Raw genomic sequence first — 15,687 nt, forward strand, 5'->3', positions numbered from 1 at the left:
GAATATAAATATATAGCAGGAAGGATGAGGAACTAGGAATAGCCACTGGAGGGTCCCAGAAACCAGAGAAACGTGAGGCCTCTGGGACCTAATTGGGGTGACTTTAGCTGAAATGTGCAGAGAAGGGAGAGATAGAATCTGCTGAGACTACATCTTGGAAATAGGCATGACCCCCTAGTTGAGGGATGGAGCCACTCAACATCTCAAAGTTTTTAACCCAGAAATGTTCCTGTCCAAAGGAAGAACAGGGACAAAAATGGAGCAGAGACAGAAGGAATGGCCAACCAGGGAATCCCCCACATGGGATCCATCATGTCTGCAGACACCAAACCCAACACTGTTGCTGTGGTGAAGAGGCACTTGCTGACAAGAACCTAGTGTGGTGGTTTCGGAGGAGGTTAGGCCAGCAACTGACCAATGAAGATGTGGATGCTTGGAGCCAACCATCAGGCTGAACTCACTGAACCTGGTGGGGAGGCCAACAGAGGGACTGAAGAGGGGGATGCCACCTCATTGGAAGAACAACATAGGTTGGCCTGTCCACTCAGTTCTCCCAAAGTTTAGACCACCAACCAAGGAGTGTACCTGGGGGGATCCATGCTACAAATATAGCAGAGGATGGCTTTGCCTGACATCAAGGGGAGGGGAGGCCCTTAGTCCTGGGGAGGTTTGATTTCCCAGGGTAGTGGGATGCTGAAGTGGTGAGGAGGGAGAGTGTGGGTGGGTGGGAGAGTATTCTCATACAGGCAACGGGGAGGGCAAGGGCAGATGTGGAATGGGGGTGTTGTTGGAGGGGTAACTGGGAAATGGGATATGATTTGAGATGTAAAAGGATAGAATGATTAATTTAAAGAAAGCATAGAGAGGAAGGTTTACATGTATGAAAACAATCACTATTATTTGACAACTTGAAAGACATGATCCAAAATCATTGAATATATGAGTTCTTATACTTCTACCTACTTTCTAACTCTTATTTAACCCTGAGATGTTCCAACCCTCCAACATTAAATAGGGGAGAAAGGTTGGAGTAGAAAAGGGATGTAGACCTCTTTAGGCTACTTCTTGCTGATTAGAGGCATTGAATTCCTAGGGGCAAGTCCAATCTATGTTGTCAGAATATCCAGCAAACCAGCACATCAATAAACCAGCAATCATCCAGCAATCCAGCGATCCAGCGATCCAGCGGTCCAGCGGTCCAGCGGTCCAGCGGTCCAGCGGTCCAGCGGTCCAGCGGTCCAGCGGTCCAGCAGTCCAGCGGTCCAGCGGTCCAGCGGTCCAGCAATCCAATCCAGCAATCCAGCAATAGCAATGCAATAACAAATGCAGAAGCAGGAACCAGTAGGGAGCAGCAGCTACTGCCACAGACTCTTTTGGGGCTCCCCCATTTATACTCTCTCCAGAGTCCCCAGAATTAGACTACCTGTAGCTGGCAAAGATCATACTCCTGTAAGTGCATGATGCAAGTCTTAACCACCTGCTATGAAGTAGCCTATTATCCTATAATTTAGATTAAAACAAAAACATATTCACATAACATATCTAGGATTCTTTGTTTTGTTTTTTATTGGTTATTTTATTTATTTACATTTCAAATGTTATCCCCCTTCCCGGTTTCCCCTCCACAAACTCCCTATTCCATCCCTCTCCCTCTTGCTTCTATGAGGTTGCTCCCCCCCCCAACCCACCCATTCCTGCCTCATTGTGCTAGCATTCCCCTATGCTGGGGCATCAAGCCTCCACAGGATCAAGGGCCTCCCCTCCCATTGATGCCAGATAAGGCATCAATGCTTATGTACATATGTAGCATGGGTCCCTCTATGTGTACTCTTTGGTTGGTGGTTTAGTCCCTGATAGCTCTGAAGGCATCTGGTTGGTTGATATTGTTGTTCTTCCTATGTGGTTACAAACTTCTTCAGCTCCTTCAGTCCATCCCCTAACTCCTCCATTGGAGTCCCCGTGGCTCTGGCTTTTTTAAGAAACCAAAACTCCCACTACATTTGTGATACTTTACAAACTACATTAATATGTTTATATATTGCTAAACTCTATAGACAAAAGACTGATGATTCTTTAAATATATTACACATATATTCTGTTTGCTGGGATATTTCTTTGGTGTTTGGACTTATTTATTTGTTCAGCTGGTGTGCTGAGACAATACCACGTGTAGCCTAGGTTGACCTTGAACACTATACCTCCTGTAGCCTAGGTTGACCTTGAACACCAAAGAATAAGGATAACCTTATACTTCTCATCTTTCTGCTTCTACTTCCTAAGTGCTAGAATTACAGGTATGCCCTGTTTTGCCCAGTTTATACTGTATTAAGGGTCAAACCCAGGGTTCAATGTGTACTTGGCAAGTACTCTATCAACTAAACCTCATTCCCAGCCCATGACTTTTTTTAGACAAGTAAACCAACTTATTCAGGAAAATTGATTGTTATTTTCTCCTGAATCTTTCATGAAATATTCATGGATAATAGTTCATTTTATAAATATTTTAGTGATCAAATTATTACTTTTATACATAATGAGAACATAAAAGTTAAGTAAAAGATTCATTTATAATTATAAATTAATAGTTCTTAGGTAACACTTAATTTGAAATTTAAAATTAAAATATCTAAGGAAGGGATATACTCAATAATTAAAGAAACATTTAAGAAGCAATTATATTACTCTACTTCTCTAAATCATAGCATGATTTGTTTCTATAAATGAAACATTCCCCATTTTGTCATTATATAGTGTCAGTTCCAACTTCTGACAGTCACTACCTGTGCATAAATCAAAGCAGAATATGTTTTATATAAAATAGTGCACATGGACAACAACATGGCCAGCCCAGCTATTGGTGGGGAATTACTGGCACAAAAGAGTGGTATAAAACATGTTCCATTTCTGTAACCCTTTCTCCCACTGAACCTGAGGGCTTTGTGTGAGTAATTTGTTCCTGATCTAAAATTCATAAACATGCATAAGAACCAATGCTTGCTCATGAATCACATTCTCATTATTGGGTGCGTAAATTACATTCTGTTTTTAGGACATTCTTCTTAATGATTCTCAACACTGCTTCTGATCTTACCATTAGGCTGTTTGACTTTCCAATGTGTTCACTGTACAGTGCTCACATATTAGTTTCTTGAAACATAGTTTCTCTTATACTTTTTGCTGTTTCCTATTTTATACTGTTGAACTCAAATAGCAAGTATCACATAATTTTCCTTCATATGCTTTCTATTCTTCCCAGGAGTATCCAGGAGGTAGACTTTAACATCTAGACTCTGCAGGCTAATAGCACTGCACTCCTTTCACAGCTCTCTGAAATTTACTAACTACATTTGTTTCCTATCATGAACCTCAGTGGTACTTCTTTTCAGAAGGCAGAGAACTACCTTCAAAAGTGTCCTTTCATAATCATTCTGTTAGATGTACTCTGTACATATGATGCCAGTGATTAGTGTATTTCTCTCTTATCAAAGGGTGTGAATTCTGTTTTTGAAACTCCATCAAACATCATATTCTCCTGATTCTAAGAATTGAGTATTGTTCATTTATTAAGAAATAGATGAGTACCTTTTGGTTTCAGACCTAAGATCTAATGTAAATAATTTCTTTAAATAATATTTTCTTTTTTTAATTTTTATTTTTTTAATTTTTTTGAACATGAGATGCTTTTTTATAGCATGTTTTACAAGGGGAGGGGGTAAGAGGGGCCAGGTGGTGAAAAAGTACAAAATCTTCTTGGCCTGTGCCTTGAAACATGTCATGGTCTATATGGTACACTGCCTTGAATTATGATCTACTTGCTGTTCTTCAGAAGATATGGTACTTTGCTTGAGTTATGGTCTCCCTGCTATTCTTCAGAAGATATGGTACACTGCTTTGAGTCTATCTGCAGTTGCCACGCAGGATCTTGCAGTTGCCAAGCTTCAGGGGACATTGTGCAGGTGGGGAAAGGTAGGGGGTGAGGGTAAGGGCAAGGGTCCTGGCTTCTGGCATCTCCCCCTTCTCTGTTTAGTTACAGAAGGCGTCTTATGATCAATCCCAACTATGTGAGTTGAATTTGGATGTCTAATTATGGGGGGTCTTAGACAAGTTCACAACCCCAAAACACTGATGTGAGACGAGTCACATCGATGGTCGAAGGCTTTAGGCTGTCGACGATGGGCAACATCAAGGGACCTGAGGTGGGTGAAAGGAGGGTAAGAGCCCTGTCTTAGGCCATGTAGGCTGCACCCACTCCCAGCACCATGCACTCCTTTTTGGCTGCATTGGGTGGGCCCCTGGGAAGTGGACCTACAATAATCCTGTCATTGGGCTAACTCACAGCCATCCTAGTCCCTTGTAAATGTTCAAGTTACCAACCATTTGTCAGTTTGGGGTGTAATATTGTCATAAAGGAAGGCTCCCCAATGTTAGTGGCCATATCAAGGGCAGCCTTGGTTTAGGAAAAAGCCAATTTTTGTTGAGGTGATCAAGAGGCCAAGCTCTCTAGCGAGAGAAATGAGGGCAAAGCCAGGCATACCAGGAACCCTTCTGGAGGGTGTGGAAGTCTAGGGGTCGACCTAGGGGGAGGCAGGGGAGCCTTCTAAAACTAATCACATCAGTGATGTTATAATGAAAAAATTAACCCAAAATATTCAAACCCTTAACTAAATAGAAAAAGTACTCATAGTAGTTCTAAAGCATTTTGAAAATAATTATCCAAATAAAATGAGGCCACTATGATGAAAAATAATTATGGTCTGTAGTCAGATACACATCTAGCTACCATTACATTTACTAACGGACAGAATTTAGTCTTTCCTTGTTTAAAGTATAAATTAATTTATATGTGTTTAAAGAAAATTTTTAAACAAGATGAATCTAATTAAAACACATGTACTTCCACCTCATGACTTTTATTGTCTTTTCAAGTTTTTGTATGACTATTCTTTAATATTCCAGCAATTACTGTAAGAAACTGGAAGTAAACATAATAAATGAATAATATAAATAGTGTTATTACACCTTGAGTTGTTTTTTCTATTCATCATGCTTACTAGTTAAGTCATAAAACCTTATTTGTGATTTAAAAATAGAACAATTGTAGAAGACAAATCTAGCAGAAATTTAACTTTATATCATCTGAATCACAGAATCACAGCACCCACAACTTCAACAAATGAAGATTAAATAGCTATTTTGCAGCTAGTTCATTCTCCTTCACAAACCATAAACCTATAGGAAATGATAGGAGCCATTGCAGTTTAAAAAACACTTTCTTTTAAGGAATGAGTTAGTCCACCACAACCTCACTACGATCAAACAAGGCTAAGAAATCGGGGTCTTTCCTCAAATACAAAGCTGAATTGTCAGGAAAGGCATGACTCAAGACTCTGAGGCAAAAGACAATGTCATACACACCCTGTACTATAGTCACCACTCCTTCTCCCTGGGTCATCCAAAATTATGTTGAGTTACATAAGGGAAAAATTTCAAGCCAACTGAAAATAGAGAAAAGTTTAAAGACTTTCTCTCTGCATCTCAAAGATTGTGATACTCTATCATGTAAAGAAAAACTTAGCTACCATGGAAACAAATATGAGAACAATAAATCATAAAATAATCAATAGTGTTAATTTTAGAGTTGAAAGTTTTCTTAGAACCTAGAATCTGTCTCATTGCACCATGCTCGCCCCACAAAAATTTTACAAAAAAAAATTTTTTGGAAGAAAAACCTCAAAATTTTGCAATATAAATGGTGTTCTTTCCTTTGTTTTCTTTTGCCTAAGAGTGATCTACCCTGCAACTCATTATGTAGTTTATCTGACCTCTTAACTCACAAAACCTACCTTCTTCTGCCTCCCAAGTGCTTGTATAAAATTTGTACACCACTGTACCCTAAAAGTTAAGAAAATAGAGGCAATATAATTTCAAAAGTAAGTAACTGCAGTATATATTAAAGATTATGGCTATTAATATACAGGTACATTTCAAATATCAAATTGGAAAAATATTCATTCTGACAGAACTTAACTGCAATGTGTCATTTACTTTTATTCAAATAACAATTACTGAGAGTAGTTATTACATATTTTGCTCTTAGTACATCATCTTCTTAAAATAACCCCTAAATTTGTTTTATAAGTGACATATTCTTGGAGATTTTAGGTTAAATAAGTTTTATCAATTTTTATTTATAAAAATTATAAAGAAGAAAATATAATAAGCCATTCCTAACCAGTCACTGTTTATACTTCTATGCTAATTATTTAATTGATTCCTATCTTTTTTGTATTATGCAATAATTCCATGTATCATATTTTATTATAGATATCACATGTATAAATACCTCCTTGGTTATAACTTCATCTAATTTTTTTTTAATTTCATAGGGCTAAGCTATGATACTGAGAAAATTAAATCAGCTTATTTTTGATATTCAATGTAGAGGATATCTTTAGTAAGAACCAAATATATAGAAATATAAAACATTGATTTTATGAGAAAAGAAAGATGGCAGAAGAGGGGTAAATATCACTCCCCAGAATACCTATTAACCCAAAAGAAAACACACAATCAGTTGTGTAAGAAAGATGTGAAAAGCAAGGACTATATAAAGAAGTCTAAAATCAACAGTAGAAAGTGAAAGTCAGTGATGAAATATTGACTACTAAGTACACAAAGTAGATATATCTCAACTTAGAAATCTGAGCAAAATTGTGAGAAACAGGAACCTCCTCCAAATCCACCTTGTAAGCAAAAGGAAAAGAAATCTAACAGTGCAAAACAAAACCAAAATTAACAGGCCCACATGTTAACTGAATCAGGCACAGAGAAGGAACTAGAGGCTTTGTTGAACATCACACAACAATATTCTGAACAAAATATTTTCAAACAAACTTTAATGACAAATGCAATAATAAAGTTCACTTTATTTTAGTGATGGAGAGATGATTCAAGACATACAAATAAACACCTGTAATATGCCTTTTAAAAATACAAAAGACAAAAATTACATGATTGTATCAATAGAGAAAAACCATTTAACAAGATTCAACATCCCCTAATAATAAAATCTATGAAGGAACTAGGAATAAAAGGAACACCACAACATAATAAATGTTATAATTGGCAGACTGATAAATAATATCATATTAAATGAAGATTAAAAAGTATTGGTGTGAAGTCAGAAATAAAAGTGATTTTTCTCTCTACTCTTGTTCAATAGACAGCATTAAGTCTCAGCCAGAAACAAAAGGCAAGAAAAAGAAATAAAATGGTTAAAACTGAAAGAGGACCCATTTGTCAATTGTTAATCTTAGAGCATGAGCAATTGGTGTTCTGTTCAGGAAATTTTCCTCTATGCTGATGTGTTTGAGGCTCTTTCCCACTTTTCCTCTATTGGATTCAGCATATTTGGTTTTATGTTGAGGTCCTTGATCTACTTGGACTTGAGCTTTGTACAAAGAGATAAAAATGGATCAATTTACATTCTTCTACATGCCAATTGCTAGTTGAACTAGCACCATTTGTTGAAAATGCTGTCTTTTTTCCACTGGATGGTTTTGTCTTCTTTGTAAAAGATGACCATAGGTGTGTGACGTCATTTCTGAGTATTCAATTCTATTCCATTGATCTACCTGCCTGCCTCTGTACTAAGACCATGTGGTCTTTATCACTATTGTTCTGTAGTATAGCTTGAGGTTGGGGATGGTGATTACCCCAGATGTTCTTTTACTATTGAGAGCAGTTTTTTGCTATCCTACGTTTTTGTTATTCCACAGAAATTTGAGAATTGTTCTTTCAATCTCTGTGAAGAAATGAGTTGGAATTTTGATAGGGATTGCATTGAATCTGTTGATTGCTTTTAGTAAGCTGGCCATTTTTACTATGTTAATCCTGCTAATCCATGAACATGGGAGATCTTTCCATCTTCTAAAGTCCTCTTTGATTTCTTACTTCAGAGGCTTGAAGTTCTTGTCATACAGATCTCCCACTCACTCACACAAGGCTATCTTATATTATTTATGACTATCGTGAAGGGTGTCATTTCTCTCATTTCTTTCTCTGCCCATTTATCCTTTGAGGAAAGGAAGGCTACTGATTTGTTTGAGTTAATTTTATATCCAGCCACTTTGCTGAAGTTGTTTATCAGCTGTAGGAGCCCTCTGGTGGAATTTTGGGGGTTGCTTATATATATTAACATATCATCCACAAATAGTGATATCTTGACTTTCTCATTTCCAATTTGTATCCTTTTGATCTCCTTTTGTTGTGTATTTGTACTAGTTAGAACTTCTAGTACTATACTGAATAGATATGGGAGAGTGCACAGCCTTGTTTTATCCCTGATTTTAGTGGGATTGCTTCAAGTTTGGACACTATCAATACGGCAAAACAGCAGCCCACAAATTAAGAAAAGATCTTTACCAACCTTATATCAGATAGAGGACTAATATCCAAAATACTCAAAGAAGTCAAGAAGTTAGACTCCACAGAACCAAATAACCTACTTAAAAATGGGGTGCAGAGCTAAACATGAATTCTCAACTGAGGAATCTTGAATGGCCAAGAAGTACTTAAAGAAATGTTCAACATCCTTAGTCATCAAGGAAATACAAATCAAAAGAACCCTGAGATTCCATGCTAAGATAAAAAAAATGTAAGCAACAGCAGTTTCTGGCAAGGATGTGGAGAAAGAGGAACACTTCTCCATTGCTGGTGGGATTGCAAGCTGATACAAACATTCTGGAAATCTGGTGGTTCCTGAGAAAATTGGAAATAGTTCTACCTGAAGACCCAGCTATCCCACTACTGAGCGTATACCTAAAACGTGCTCTGACACATGCTTCACTATGTTTATAGCAACCTTATATATAAGAGCCAGTAGCTGGAAACAGTCCACATGTCCCTCAACAGAAGAATGGATACTGAAAAGGTGGTACATTTAAATAATTCAAGACTACTCAGCTATTAAAATTAATGACTTCATGAAATTCAGAGGCAAATGGAAGGAACTAGAAAATATCATTCTGAGTGAGGTAACCCAGACATAAAAGTACTCACATGGTATGCACTCACTGATAAGTGGATATTAGCCCCAAACCTCAGAATACCCATGATACAACCCACAAACCATATCGAGCTTAAGAATAAGTAAGACCAAAGAGTAGATGCTTCAATCCTACATAGAAGAGGGAACAAAATGATCACAGGAGTTAGAGGGAGAAAGAGACTTGGGAAGAAGAGAAGAGGGGGAGAGTTGGTATTATAAGGGACAGGAGAGAAGTGCAGAAGGTCAGGAAATTGAATAGAAATATATAGCAGTGGAAGATAGGGAGCTGGGAGTAGCCACTAGAAAGTCCCAGACTCCAGGGAAGTGAGAAGCTACCAGGACCCAATGGTGATGACTTTAGCTGAAATACCCAACAAAGGGAGATAGAACCAGTAGGAAGCACCTCCAGTAGATAGGAATGGCCCCCAGTTGAGGTATGGGGCCACTCACTCATCTCAAAATTGTTAACCCACAAATGTTCCTGTCAGAAAGAAAGACAGGAACAGAAAATGGAACAGAGACTGAAGGAAAGGCCATCCAGAGACTGCCCCACCTAGGGATCAATCATATTTCAGACATATCCCCCATAAGATTCCTGATGCCAGGAATCACTTGCTAACAGGAGCCTGATATAGCTATTCACTGAAAGGCTCTACAAGCACCTGACCAAAGCAGATGCATATACTCATAGCCAACCATCAAATGAATCCAATGAAAGACCTAGAGGAATGACTAAAGAAGCTAAAAGGGATTGTAACCTCACAGGGAGAACAATATCAACTAACTGTACCACTCAGAGCTCCCAGGGGCTAAACCACTAACCAAAGAATATACATGGAGGCATCCATGGCTGAAGATACATATGTACCAGAGGATGGATGGCTTTATATGGCATGAATCAGAGGTGAGGCCTTTGGTTCTGTGAAGGCTTTATGCCCCAGAATAATGGAATGCTAGAGCGGTGCTCAGGGAGGGGATAGGTGGGTGGAAGAGAACCCTTATAGAGGCAAAGAGGAGGAGGAGAGGGAGGATGGGATTGGGGTGTGGAGGGGTAACCAGGAAGGGGAATGTCATTAGGATGATAGTCATGTCTGTCTGTCTCTCTGTTTTCTTTCTTGCTTGCTTGCTTCCTTTCTAATTTATTTTTGACAAAATAAAATATAATAAAATGATGCCAAAACTATCATATCAAAGTAAGACATAGCAAGCAAACAAGAGAAAAAGAATCCCAAGAACAAACAAAAGAGTCAAAGACGCACCTTTTTTATGATCAGGAGTCCATTAAAAATATTAAACTTAATATATATATATATATAGGATGGCACACAGGACTCCAGATATCCAAATCAATCTTATGTAATATAATGGCTTGATATATATGTAAAGGACCAAGTGTAGACCCATATTGGCCCTATGCTTTCTGCTTCAGTGAGCTCATATGTACCTTGCTGACATTCAGCTACTTTTCTTATATAATCTAAACCTACCTATTAGACATAGTACTAGGAAAAGGCCATAGTGGACTGGACCTTATTTAATAAATTAGCAATCAAAAAAATAGCCCTACAGACATGGCTACCAGACAATCTATGGGGGAAATTTTCTAATTTGAAAATTCCAGATGTGTCAAATTGACAACCAGTATTAGCTATCACAATATTCTTTACACACACACACAAAAGAAAGAAAAATCCCAAAATTTGCATAAAAGCACATAGGACCCCAGATAGCCAAATGAATCCCAAGGATACAGAACAAATTCAAAGTGTCTCACTTTAAAAAAAAAAGAAATATGAATTCATAGACTACAGAGCCTACAAATGATAGAAAATATTTTTTTTCTGGTGGCTACACATCTAAAAAGTGATTAATATTAGAATTAATAAAGAAGACTGAACATTGAAGATTTAAAAGATTGATGATCCAAAATGGACAAATAAAATAAACAGAAACTTCTGAAAAATCAAGAATAAATGAGCAATTAATATCATTTTTAAAAGTTCAACAAGCTTAGCCATCAGGGAAATAGAATCAAAACTAATGAAGTCCACCTTACCTATGTTAGTATGTCTATCAATTTCAAAGCAAAACAAGGTTAGAAAGATGGCTCAATGGGAAAAGTTGCTTGCTGTCAAGGCTAACAACCTGAGTTTGATTCCCAGGACCTAAACAGTAGAAGGAGAAAACTGATTCTCAAAAGCTGTCCTCTGATTTCCACACCTGCACTGTGTCATAAAATAGTATGTGTACTTAATCAATAAATAAGTAAATAAATAACATAATTAGTATGTTTTTAAATGTGCAAATGAAAGATGTTGATAAGGTAGCCAAAGAGAGTGGTAGGTACTATTATTATATATAGCTGAAGATACCTTTACATATAATGGGAATATAAATTATATAAATTTAAATTGACATCCAGTATGGAAATAAGTATGGACAGTCTTCCAAAACGTGAAAATAAATTTACTATATGACCTGAGTACATCTGTATCCTAGAAAGATATCTAAATATCACTATTTATTGCAACACTATTGACAATTGATTTGCAATTGATAAGTAATGTAATCAGCCTAGCTGCCCACAAACACATGAAAGAATAAAAAAATGTGGCATACCTATACAATGGAATGATTTTATTTTTTCTTAATAAAGAATGAATCTAGAGGCTCCATGACAGAGATGCAGACACGGCTTGAATTGCTAGAAATCGCAGTATCTGTCTCACCTAATCCTCCATTCATATATAAAAAAGAGAGAAACTAATTATCAGATAATCTAACCCACAGATAAACCAATGAGTGTTAAAACTGTGAGGGAATAAATCACTTGATGAATAATCTAACCCACGTATAAACTGAGCAGTATACAAACTCTACAACCACAGAGGGACCTTCAGGAAACTCAGTTCCAAACCAGCCTTTGCTAGGAAGACTCTCAAGAAGTATGATACCCAAGAAATTACAGAGGAGAAGAGAGATCCAGGTTGCCTAGAGCAAGATCAAGGCCAAACACTGACCTGGTGTTAATTCCAGAAGTCCTGAGATGTGGGGCTACAAAGGGATGGTTTGGTCTCCCCAGTAGAGCACTGGGTTTGGGATCACTGGAGACCCAACATGGACATGGTCTGTGAGGGACTGCACATATCTCCCCATGCCCCAGATTCCAGACTCCTCCCACATGTGGCCTACATCTCCATTAGCCTGCATCTTGCAGACAAGTTTGGCTCAGAGTAGCTCCTCCCAGAGAGGTTTGCATCACCATACAGATAGAGGGCGTGACTAACAGAGATTTCCATATTCATGAGTTACCTAAGGGTGGGGAGCTTAGCTAATTAAGTTATACTCCCCCCAGTTCTTCCTCTTTCCCCCACCCTATTTAAGCCAGCTTCCCCTGGCTTTCACGGTGGTGTGCACATCCAGAACCAACTACCACACCATGGACAATAAACTTCTTGGAAATCCACAGACTTCTCTTATCTTTGGGGCCTGCTGTTGCCAAAGCTTCCAGCCTTTGAAACTTCAGACTTTTTCATATATGTGGGACCCGGTGTGGAAAGCCTCCAGGACTTCGCCACCTCCCGTCTGTCCACTGTGAGGTTGACCAGTTGCATCTTCCCAAAGCCTGTAACCATAATGACTTTGTTATTATGAATGAAACCAGGTACAGGAGAAAGGAAGCAAAGCTGAAGAAACCCAAGTTGCTCTGTGCATTGAAGAGACTGCAGAATCATCAAGTTGGAGACAGTAAGGAGAACCTACATGTGAATTGAATCTTACAGAACTTGTAGAAAGAATTCTATTGGGAATGGAAGATGAAGCCAATGACCAAAGGGGTGTTTAGGATCAGCTCACTCCTGGAGAATTCACCTCAGTTCAGCGCCCACATTTGAAAAAGACTGAACAGTTGCCTTTCAGCTGTTACCATCTTTCTCCAGTCTGGAGATAACAATGCCAGTGGCTCTTCAGCTGTGACCATCTTACTACCCACAAGGAGTAACAAATGCAAACATCCGGAGACAGACCTGGAAGGTAAAGAAAGCCAGGAAGAGACAGGCAGAAGCCTTGGAGGCAGGCAGGCTTGCCACTAGGCAGGCAGAGAACATGGGGGAACAAAGATGAGTATTCTGAATACACACACACACACACACACACACACACACACACACACCCCAAAACAAAACCTTGAACACATGTGTTGAGGCCTCTTCTATAAGTTCTCCTTGAAGAAACTTTGTTATACTTGTATGCCTTTTGGGGGGGGTGGTTTGGATTGGTTTGGTTTGGTTTGGTTGTTTGGTTTGGTTTGGTTTGGTTAGTTTCTCAAGACTGGGTTTCCTGGAAACCTATCTCTGCCTCCAGAGTGTTGAGTTAAAAGGCAAGTGCCACCACTACCCAGCATTACTTGTGTGTCTTTAAATAACAAATTTAATATACTAAATCACTCCTTTTTAAGCTTTTGGAAAGGGAAAAATTATAAGCAGTAGTGTTTTAAATAATCATGTTTTCAGATTTGATAGAAATATTCTGTAAGAGATTTCATGTAAAAAAAAATCCTTTTTATCAGTTGCAATCCACAATAGAACTCTGGGATAGATCCAACAGCAACCCACAGACCAAAAGAAGTGCCTTATTTTATAGAATTTATTTGAGAAGGATCTATGTATTTAGCAGTTAATTTTGTGAAGTTACTAGGTATTTACAAAGCCTTAACTTAGGCTAGGCAGGTCTTGTGACCTTGAGGCCTTGAATTTAATCTTTTGTTCCTCCCTACCACGGGACTGCTACTTGCTACATGTTTAGCTTCTTAGTGAAAGTACAAAATATCATGTAAGACTGGACCTCTGGTTGCCTGAGGCCTGGGAAAGGAGAGAAGCTGTAGCAGGTATGTTACCCCTCTGTAGTGCGATGTCTATTGTTTAACAAGTAGATCAGTTTATAATAGGTTTACTGAGAGAAGAGCTCTTTACTCAAAATTGTTCAATTTCAGGTTACAATTTTTTTTTAATTTAGTGATTATCGGAGTCTCACTGTGTGGGCCAGGTTGGTCTTGAGTTTGATCGTTGTGTTATAGCTCGATGAATGTTATGATTATAGGCAAAAAATCCCATACCCAGTTGTAATTATTTTTATTCACTTTTAGTCTATAAGAATAATCTTGCCTGAGGGGTTATTTAGTATTTTATACTGAGTATTTAAGTTGTTAACTTGTATCAAGCATGGTGACCCATGTGCTGCAGCTTTCTACACCACTGTCTTGAGACTTGTTTGATTTTGTAGAACTCTCTCTGTTGCAATCCTAAACTATTAATAAAGGTTTTCATTAAAAAAAAAAAGAATGAACCTCTTATTACAATAGTAGGGGTGGGACTGAAAATTATCACACTAAGGAAAAATAAGCTAAACTCAGCAAGGAAAATATTTTTTTATGGTAACTGGATTTTATAAATGTGAACATGCAAACACTTATACACATACACAAACACACACACACATTTGAGAGAGAGGGAGAACCTGCGGAGGGATACCAGGTTAATGGAGGGCAGGAATGTGCTCAAGGTACATAATACAAAGTTTATTATGATATACTTGAATGAATTGCCATGTTGAATACATTGCTTTGTGTAATGGATATACACTAATGAAAACATCTTGAACACTTTAGAAAACTGTTTTGGAATGGTATAACAGTTAATTTTAACCCAGAGAATGTGCACTAAATAAAGACAGACAAGAAAAATGTTGTTTAAGATTAATAAGAAAATGGGCCACAAAATAAATTCACCTTCTATGAAACAAAATAGAAACAATTTCAACACTGGGTTGGTACAGTAGAAAAGTGTTAAGGCCTAGGTAAAATATTAACATCTAGATAGAATGTTTATGCTTAAGTAGAATGTTAAGACTTAGGTAACCATTACTTGGCTACCCTGCCGTTTTGTACTATTACTAATATTATAAGGAAACATCGTCATATGTCTTTTCTGCTGTTACTAGTTGGCTGCATATTTTGTTGTCATTTGCCCTTGGAAACCAATCACAACAGAAGTCAGTAGATCTGTTTTGTATAGTTACCCACAATAAACTTGGACTCTAACACAAGAGGAACTATTTGAAATAAGACTTTCATTTTGATTAGGGGTCAAGTAACACTAAGCTTTCAATACCTCCCTGGGAACTGACGTTCTACTTGCCAGGAAGAGACATGTACGTGAGTACTGACATACTGGTTGACAAGTTATGACATGAATGTTTGATAAGGCAAGTCCCATACCACAGTTGAATACCCCAACCAATGGGAACAAGGTAAGTATACAACAAAGACATGTAACTGTATGGTACCCCCATCCCTAAATCCTGATTGAGGAAATAACTTGGCACAGATGTTTGTGGATTTTAGGGTTAAAAGCTATGTAGGAACTTAACTCAATGGCATGGCTCATCTCCCAACTCTGAAATATGGTGGCCCCGATCTATTAGTCTGGAATGTGGCTTTCAATAAACTATCCCTATTTGACTGAGATTGGTGTTTGAGTGGTTTGTATGGAAATTCTCACACCCCATCAAAAAGTACTGGAGTGTACTAGAAGATGGTTGAACTATATGACTATGCCATTTATGTTCCCTAAACTGAAAAC

General features: G+C 37.9%; 1 pseudogene; it reads left to right on the forward strand.

The window, feature by feature from the left end:
- The first annotated feature begins 1,108 nt into the window (after positions 1-1,108).
- On the forward strand, positions 1,109-13,171 carry LOC114626268 (annotated as a pseudogene).
- Positions 13,172-15,687: the final 2,516 nt, after the last annotated feature.

This window comes from Grammomys surdaster, unplaced genomic scaffold, assembly GCF_004785775.1.
Source record: "Grammomys surdaster isolate TR1022 unplaced genomic scaffold, NIH_TR_1.0 232, whole genome shotgun sequence".
Classification (NCBI taxonomy): Eukaryota; Metazoa; Chordata; class Mammalia; order Rodentia; family Muridae; genus Grammomys; species Grammomys surdaster.